The following is a 9,145-nucleotide window of genomic DNA, read 5'->3' on the forward strand; positions in this document are numbered from 1 at the left end:
TTTATGGGAGAAGCATCTCTATCCCTGCCATTAGAGCAAACAACTTTGAGCTTAAGCCTCAACTAATTTCTCTAATGCAACAGAATTGCAAGTTCCATGGACTTCCATTGGAAGATCCTCATCAGTTTTTAGCTGAATTCTTGCAAATCTGTGACACAGTCAAGACTAATGGGGCTGACCCTGAGGTCTACAGACTTATGCTATTCCCTTTTGCTGTAAGAGACAGAGCTAGGACATGGTTGGACTCTCAACCTAAAGAAAGCCTGGACTCTTGGGAAAAGCTAGTCAATGCCTTCTTGGCAAAGTTCTTTCCACCTCAAAAATTGAGTAAGCTTAGAGTGGAAGTCCAAACCTTCAGACAGAAGGAAGGAGAATCCCTCTATGAAGCTTGGGAAAGATACAAACAATTAATCAGAAAGTGTCCCTCTGATATGCTTTCTGAATGGAGCATCATAGGTATTTTCTATGATGGTCTCTCTGAACTGTCCAAAATGTCTTTGGATAGCTCTGCTGGAGGATCTCTTCATCTGAAGAAGATGCCTACTGAAGCTCAAGAGCTGATTGAAATGGTTGCAAATAACCAATTCATGTACACTTCTGAAAGAAATCCTGTGAACAATGGGACTAGTCAGAAGAAAGGAGTTCTTGAGATTGACACTCTGAATGCCATATTGGCTCAGAACCAAATATTGACCCAACAAGTCAATATGATTTCTCAAAGTCTGTCTGGAATGCAAAATGCACCAAGCAGTACTAAGGAAGCTTCATCTGAGGAAGAAGCTTATGATCCTGAGAACCCTTCAATGGAAGAGGTGAATTACATGGGAGAACCCTATGGAAACACCTATAATCCTTCATGGAGAAATCATCCAAATCTCTCATGGAAGGATCAACAGAGACCTCAACAAGGTTTCAATAACAATAATGGTGGAAGAAACAGGTTTAGCAATAGCAAGCCTTTTCCATCATCTTCTCAGCAACAGACAGAGAGTTCTAAGCAGAATACCTCTGACTTAGCAACCATGGCCTCTGATCTAATCAAAACCACTCAAAGTTTCATGACTGAAACAAGGTCCTCCATCAGAAATTTGGAAGGACAAGTGGGTCAGCTGAGCAAGAAAATTACTGAACTCCCTCCTAGTACTCTTCCAAGCAATACAGAAGAAAATCCAAAAGGAGAGTGCAGAGCCATCAACATGGCCGAATTTTGGGAGGAAGGAGAGGCAGTGAACGCCACTGAGGAAGACCTCAATGGACGTCCACTGGCCTCCACTGAGTTCCCCAATGAGGAACCATGGGAATCTGAGGCTCAAAATGAGACCATAGAGATTCCACTGGACTTACTTCTGCCATTCATGAGCTCTGATGAGTATTCTTCCTCTGAAGAGGATGAGTATGTCACTGAAGAGCAAGTTGCTAAATACCTTGGAGCAATCATGAAGCTAAATGACAAGTTATTTGGAAATGAGACTTGGGAGGATGAACCCCCTTTGCTCACCAAAGAACTGGATGACTTGTCTAGGCAGAAATTACCTCAAAAGAGACAAGATCCTGGGAAGTTTTCAATACCTTGTACCATAGGCACCATGACCTTCAAGAAGGCCTTGTGTGACTTAGGGTCAAGTGTAAACCTCATGCCTCTCTCTGTAATGGAGAAGTTAGGGATCTCTGAGGTGCAAGCTGCAAAAATCTCACCAGAGATGGCAGACAATTCAAGAAAACAAGCCCATGGACTTGTAGAGGATGTTCTGGTTAAAGTTGAAAACCATTACGTCCCATCTGATTTCATAGTCCTAGAGACTGGGAAGTGCATGGATGAATCCATCATCCTTGGCAGACCCTTCCTAGCCACAGCAAAGGCTGTGATTGATGTTGATAGAGGAGAGTTGATCATTCAAGTGAATGAAGAATCTTTGGTGTTTAAGGCCCAAGGATATCCCTCTGTCATCATGGAGAGGAAGCATGAAGAGCTTCTCTCAAAAACAGAGCCCCCACAGTCAAACTCTAAGTTTGGTGTTGGGAGGCCACAACCAACTTCTAAGTTTGGTATTGAACCCCCACATTCAAACTCTAAGTTTGGTGTTGGGAGGTTCCGACATAGCTCTGAGCATTTCTGAGGCTCCATGAGAGTCCTCTGTCAAGCTAATGACATTAAAGAAGCGCTTGTTGGGAGGCAACCCAATGTTATATTTTATCTATCTATTCTCTTTTGTTATTTTATCTTTTTTTGTAGGTTGATGATCATGAGAAGTCACAAAATCAATGAAAAAAGCAAAAACAGAATGAAAAACAGGAAGAAAAATAGCACACCCTGGAGGACGCACCTACTGGCGTTTAAACGCCAGTAAGGTTAGCTGTTGGGCGTTTAACGCCCAGTCTGGCACCATTCTGGGCGTTTAACGCCAGAAAGGGGCACCAGACTGGCGTTAAACGCCAGAAAAGGGCAAGAAGCTGGCGTTAAACGCCAGAAATGGGCACCAGCCCGGCGTTTAACGCCAGAAATGGCTAAAAACGCAATTTTGCTTGCCATTTGGTGCAGGGATGACTTTTCCTTGACACCTCAGGATCTGTGGACCCCACAGGATCCCCACCTACCCCACCACTCTCTCTCTTCTTCTTCACCCATTCACCAATCACCTCAACACCTCTTCCCCAAAAAAACCCTTCACCTATCAAATCCCATCTTTCTCTTCACCACTCACATCCATCTTTCTCTTCAAACCACTTTCCCACCCAAACCCACCCTCAAATGGCCGAACCCTACCCTTCCCCCTCTCCTATATATACCCTCCTTCACTCCTTCATTTTCACACAACATACACACCACTTCTCCCCTTTTGGCCGAACACAAGGCCATTCCCTTTCCCCTCATTCCTTCTTCTTCTACTCTCTTCTTTCTTCTTTTGCTCGAGGACGAGCAAACATTTTAAGTTTGGTGTGGTAAAAGCATTGCTTTTTGTTTTTCCATAACCATTTATGGCATCCAAGGCCGGAGAAACCTCTAGAAAGAGGAAAGGGAAGGCAAAAGCTTCTACCTCTGAGTCATGGGAGATGGAGAGATTCATCTCAAGGGTGCATCAAGACCACTTCTATGAAGTTGTGGCCTTGAAGAAGGTGATCCCCGAGGTCCCTTTTTCACTCAAAAAGGGTGAATATCCGGAGATCCGACATGAGATCCGAAGAAGAGGTTGGGAAGTTCTTACCAACCCCATTCAACAAGTCGGAAGCTTGATGGTTCAAGAGTTCTATGCCAATGCATGGATCACCAAGAACCATGATCAAAGTGTGAACCCGAATCCAAAGAATTATCTTACTATGGTTCGGGGGAAATACTTGGATTTTAGTCCGGAAAGTGTAAGGTTGGCATTCAACTTGCCTATGATGCAAGGAGATGAGCACCCTTACACTAGAAGGGTCAACTTTGATCAAAGGTTGGACCAAGTCCTCACAATCATATGTGAAGAGGGCGCCCAATGGAAGAGAGATTCAAGAGGGAAGCCGGTTCAATTGAGAAGGCATGACCTCAAACCCGTGGCTAGAGGATGGTTGGAGTTTATTCAATGCTCAATCATTCCCACTAGCAACCGGTCCGAAGTTACCATAGACCGGGCTATCATGATCCATAGCATCATGATTGGAGAAGAAATAGAAGTTCATGAGGTTATAGCCCAAGAACTCTATAAGGTGGCGGACAAGTCCTCTACCTTGGCAAGGTTAGCCTTCCCTCATCTCATTTGTCACCTCTGTTATTCATTTGGAGTTGACATAGAGGGAGACATCCCCATTGATGAGGACAAGCCCATCACTAAGAAGAGGATGGAGCACACAAGAGACCCCACTCATCATGAGATCCCTGAGATTCCTCAAGGGATGCACTTTCCTCCACAAAACTATTGGGAGCAACTAAATACCTCCCTAGGAGAATTGAGTTCCAACATGGGACAACTAAGGGTGGAGCATCAAGAACACTCCATCATCCTCCATGAAATTAGAGAAGATCAAAGAATCATGAGAGAGGAGCAACAAAGACAAGGAAGAGACATTGAGGAGCTCAAGCACTCCATAGGATCTTCAAGAGGAAGAAAGAGCCGCCATCACTAAGGTGGACCCGTTCTTTGATTTCCTTGTTCTTTATTCTTCTGTTTTTCGAATTTTATGCTTATGTTTATCTATGTTTGTGTCTTGTGATCATTAGTGTCTTAGTGTCTATGCCTTAAAGTTATGAATGTCCTATGAATCCATCACCTTTCTTGAATAAAAACGTGCTTAAATTGAAAAGAGAAGAATTGCATGAATTTTGAATTTTATAACAGTTTAATTATTTTGATGTGGTGGCATTACCTTTGTCTTGTGAATGTATGCTTAAACAGTGCATAAGTCTTTTGAATTTGTGGTTCATGAATGTTGGCTCTTGAAAGAATGATGAAAAAGGAGACATGTTACTGAGGATCTGAAAAATCATTACAATGATTCTTGAAGCAAGAAAAAGCATTTCTATTCAAAAAAAAAATCGAAAAAAAAGAGAAAAAGAAAAGAAAACGAAAAAAAGAGAGAAAAGAAAGAAATAAAGTTGTGATCCAAGGCAAAAAGAGTGTTCTTAAGAACCCTGGACACCTCTAATTGGGGACTTTAGCAAAGCTGAGTCACAATCTGAAAAGGTTCACCCAATTATGTGTCTGTGGCATGTATGTATCCGGTGGTAATACTGGAAGACAGAGTGCTTTGGGCCACGGCCAAGACTCAATAAAGTAGCTATGTTCAAGAATCATCATACTCAACTAGGAGAATCAATAACACTATCTGGATTCTAAGTTCCTAAAGAAGCCAACCATTCTGAATTTCAAAGGATAGAGTGAGATGCCAAAACTATTCAGAGGCAAAAAGCTAAAACCCCCCCATCATATTGATACTGATCTTCATAGATGTTTTTGGAATTCATTACATATTCTCTTCTTTTTATCTTATTTGATTTTCAGTTGCTTGAGGACAAGCAACAATTTAAGTTTGGTGTTGTGATGAGCGGATAATTTGTACGCTTTTTGGCATTGTTTTTAGTATGTTTTTAGTATGATCTAGTTAGTTTTTAGTATATTTTTATTAGTTTTTAGTTAAAATTCACTTTTCTGGACTTTACTATGAGTTTGTGTGTTTTTCTGTGATTTCAGGTATTTTCTGGCTGAAATTGAGGGACCTGAGCAAAAATCTGATTCAGAGACTAAAAAGGACTGTAGATGCTGTTGGATTCTGACCTCCCTGCACTCGAAGTGGATTTTCTGGAGCTACAAAAGCCCAATTGGCGCGTTCTCAACGGCGTTGGAAAGTAGACATCCTGGGCTTTCCAGCAATATATAATAGCTCATACTTTGCCCAAGATTTGATGGCCCAAACCGGCATTCAAAGTCACCCTCAGGAATTCCAGCGTTAAACGCCGGAACTGGCACCCAAATGGGAGTTAAACGCCCAAACTGGCATAAAAGCTAGCGTTTAACTCCAAGAAGAGTCTCTACACGAAAATGCTTCATTGCTCAGCCCAAGCACACACCAAGTGGGCCCGGAAGTGGATTTTTATGTCATTTACTCATTTCTGTAAACCTTAGGCTACTAGTTCTCTATAAGTAGGACCTTTTACTATTGTATTTGTAGACTTTGGTAGCTATCTTCATTTTTATGCTATCTTAGATCACTGGGAGGCTGGCCTCACGGCCATGCCTAGACCTTGTTCTTATGTATTTTCAACGGTGGAGTTTCTACACACCATAGATTAAGGTGTGGAGCTCTGCTGTACCTCGAGTATTAATGCAATTACTATTGTTCTTCCATTCAATTCCGCTTGTTCTTGTTCTAAGATATCACTTGTTCTTCAACTTGATGAATGTGATGATCCGTGACACTCATCATCATTCTCACCTATGAACGTGTGACTGACAACCACCTCCGTTCTACCTTCGATTGGGTGAATATCTCTTGGATTCCTGATTGCACGATGCATGGTTGATCGTCTGACAACCGAGTGCTCGCCTGACAACCAAGCCAACCATTCCGTGAGATCAGAGTCTTCGTAGTATAGGCTAGAACTGATGGCGGCATTCAAGAGAATCTGGAAGGTCTAACCTTGTCTGTGGTATTCTGAGTAGGATTCAATGATTGAATGACTGTGACGTGCTTCAAACTCCTAGCAGGCAGGGCGTTAGTGACAGACGCAAAAGAATCGCTGGATTCTATTCCGGCCTGACCGAGAACCGACAGATGATTAGCCATGCTGTGACAGAGCATAGGAACGTTTTCACTGAGAGGATGGGAGGTAGCCACTGACAACAGTGAAACCCTACATAAGCTTGCCATGGAAAGGAGTAAGAAGGATTGGATGAAGACAGTAGGAAAGCAGAGAGACGGAAGGGAAGGCATCTTCATGCGCTTATCTGAAGTTCCTACCAATGAATTACATAAGTATCTCTATCTTTATCTTTGTGTTTTATGCGTTCATCACCATATCCATTTGAGTTTGCCTGACTAAGATTTACAAGATGACCATAGCTTGCTTCATACTAACAATCTCCGTGGGATCGACCCTTACTCGCGTAAGGTTTATTACTTGGACGACCCAGTGCACTTGCTGGTTAGTTGTGCGAAGTTGTGTAATGCCATGGTATTGAACACCAAGTTTTTGGGGTTCATGACCGGGGATTATGAGAGTTGTGAAAAGTATTGTTCACAATTTTGCGCACCAGTTTCAACCTGGAGTTATAAAGAAGAACCAACTCCCCATGTCTGAACTCCCTGCGCTTGATATTTTTGTTATGCACAGCCCTCACCTTCTCTTTGTATAGCCTGTAGTTCTCATATGCCTCTAGGCGAAGGCACTCCATTTCTTGTAGTTGCAGCTTCCTCTCAGCTCCTGCTTTCTCGTATCCCATGTTGCACTCACGCACTGCCAAGAAGGCCTTGTGTTCCACCTCCACCGGGAGGTGACAAGCCTTTCCGTAGACTAGGCGGAAGGGACTTATTCCGATAGGTGTCTTGTACGCAGTCCGATATGCCCAAAGCGCATCTACAAGCCTTGTACTCCAATCTTTCCTATGAGGCTTGACGACCTTCTCCAGGATACGCTTTATCTCTCTGTTTGACACCTCGACTTGTCCATTGGTCTGGGGGTGGTAAGCTGTTGCCACCTTGTGAACAATGCCGTGTTTCTTCAGTAAACCTGTTAATCTCCTGTTACAGAAGTGAGTACCTTGATCACTCACGATTGCTCGTGGTGACCCAAAGCGACAGATAATATTATTTTGAACAAAGGAGATAATAGTGTTAGCATCATCAGTATGGGTAGGAATTGTTTCCACCCATTTAGAAACATAATCTACAGCTAACAATACATATAAGAAACCATGAGAGTTTGGAAATGGACCCATGAAGTCAATGTCCTAGTCATCAAAAATTTCATAGAACAACACAGGTTGTTGGGGCATCTCATCCTTGGATATAGTTCCAAACCTCTGGCAAGGTGAACAAGATTCATGAAAAGTAGTAGCATTCTGAAACAGTGTGGGCCACTAGAATCCACAGTCTAATCTTTTTCTAGGTGTTCTTTGAGGGACAAAATGTCCACCACTCTCAGAAGAGTGGTAGGCCTCTAAAATAGACTGGAATTCTGATTGAGGAACACACCTTCTAATTACCTGGTCAGCATCACATCTCTATAAATATGGGTCATCCCATATAAAATATTTGGACTCGCTTTTAAGCTTGTCCATTTGATGTTTAGTAAAATCAGGAGGGAAGCTACAACTGACAAGGTAATTAGCTATAGGTACGTACCAAGAAACCACTTCAGATATTGCGTGCAAGCTTCAAATGGAAAAGCATCATTGATAGAAGTGGAGTCATCCTTGATGTGCTCTAGGCGACTCAAGTGGTCCGCCACTAAATTCTGTAAACCACTCCTATCCTTAATTTCTAAATCAAATTCTTGTAGCAACAATCTCTAGCGTATGAGCCTTGGTTTGGACTCTTTCTTAGCTAATAAATATTTTAGAGCTGCATGGTCTGAGTACACTACCACCTTAGTACCAAGTAAGTAGGCTCAAAATTTATCCAGAGCAAAAACAATAGCCAGAAGTTCTTTTTCAATGGTAGTGTAATTAGATTGAGCAGCGTCTAGGGTCTTAGATGCATAGGCAATAATAAAAGGGTCCTTACCTTCGCGCTGAGCCAGCGCCGCTCCTACTGCATAATTGGAGGCGTCACACATTATGTCAAATGGTTGACTCCAGTCAGACCTTCTCACAATAGTGGCTTGAGTCAAGGCGGTCTTCAGCTCATCAAATGCCTCCTTGCAGTCCGCACTCAGCTCGAACTCAACATCCTTCTGCAGCAGACGGATAAAGGCAGTGCTACCTTACTGAAGTCTTTGATAAATCGCCGGTAGAAACCTGTGTGACCAAGAAACGAGTGGACTTCCCTCACAGAGGAGGGGTAAGGTTAACCAGAAATAACGTCTACCTTTGCTAGATCAACTAAAATACCAGTATTAGAAACAACATGTCCTAAAATAATACCTTGTTGGACCATAAAATGACATTTTTCAAAATTTAATACAAGGTTTAAACTAATACACCTGTCTAATACTCTAGCTAAACTATCCAAACAAAGGCTAAAAGAATCACCATATACACTAAAGTCATCCATTAAAACTTCCATACAGTTCTCAAGAAGATCCGAAAAAATACTCATCATGCAACTTTGGAACGTTGCCAGTGCATTACATAAGCCAAAAGGCATCCTCTTATACGCATATGTTCCAAAGGGATATGTAAAAGTAGTTTTCTCCTGATCTTCAGGAGCTATATGAATATAAAAATAGTCAGTGTAACCATCTAGAAAATAGTAGTGAGATTTACCTGACAGGCGATCAAGCATCTGATCGATAAAGGACAGAGGGTAGTGATCCTTGCGGGTAGTTTGGTTGAGACGCCTGTAATCAATGTATACCTTCCAGGCATTCTGTACTCTAGTTGCAATAAGCTCTCCATGCTCATTCTTTACTGTTGTGACTCCAGATTTCTTTGGAACCACCTGTACTGGGCTGACCCATTCACTATCCGAGATTGGATAGATGATGTCAGCTTCAAGCAGCCTGGTTAGTTCC

General features: G+C 42.4%; 1 non-coding gene across 1 annotated transcript; it reads right to left on the reverse strand.

Annotated features, from left to right (window-relative positions):
• Positions 1-329: 329 nt before the first annotated feature.
• Positions 330-437, reverse strand: LOC112704775 (small nucleolar RNA R71). Its single transcript, XR_003155382.1, has one exon. It is a non-coding gene; the product is annotated as a small nucleolar RNA R71 (small nucleolar RNA).
• Between the last annotated feature and the right edge of the window lie 8,708 nt (positions 438-9,145).

This window comes from Arachis hypogaea, chromosome 7 (genome assembly GCF_003086295.3).
Source record: "Arachis hypogaea cultivar Tifrunner chromosome 7, arahy.Tifrunner.gnm2.J5K5, whole genome shotgun sequence".
Lineage (NCBI taxonomy): Eukaryota > Viridiplantae > Streptophyta > Magnoliopsida > Fabales > Fabaceae > Arachis > Arachis hypogaea.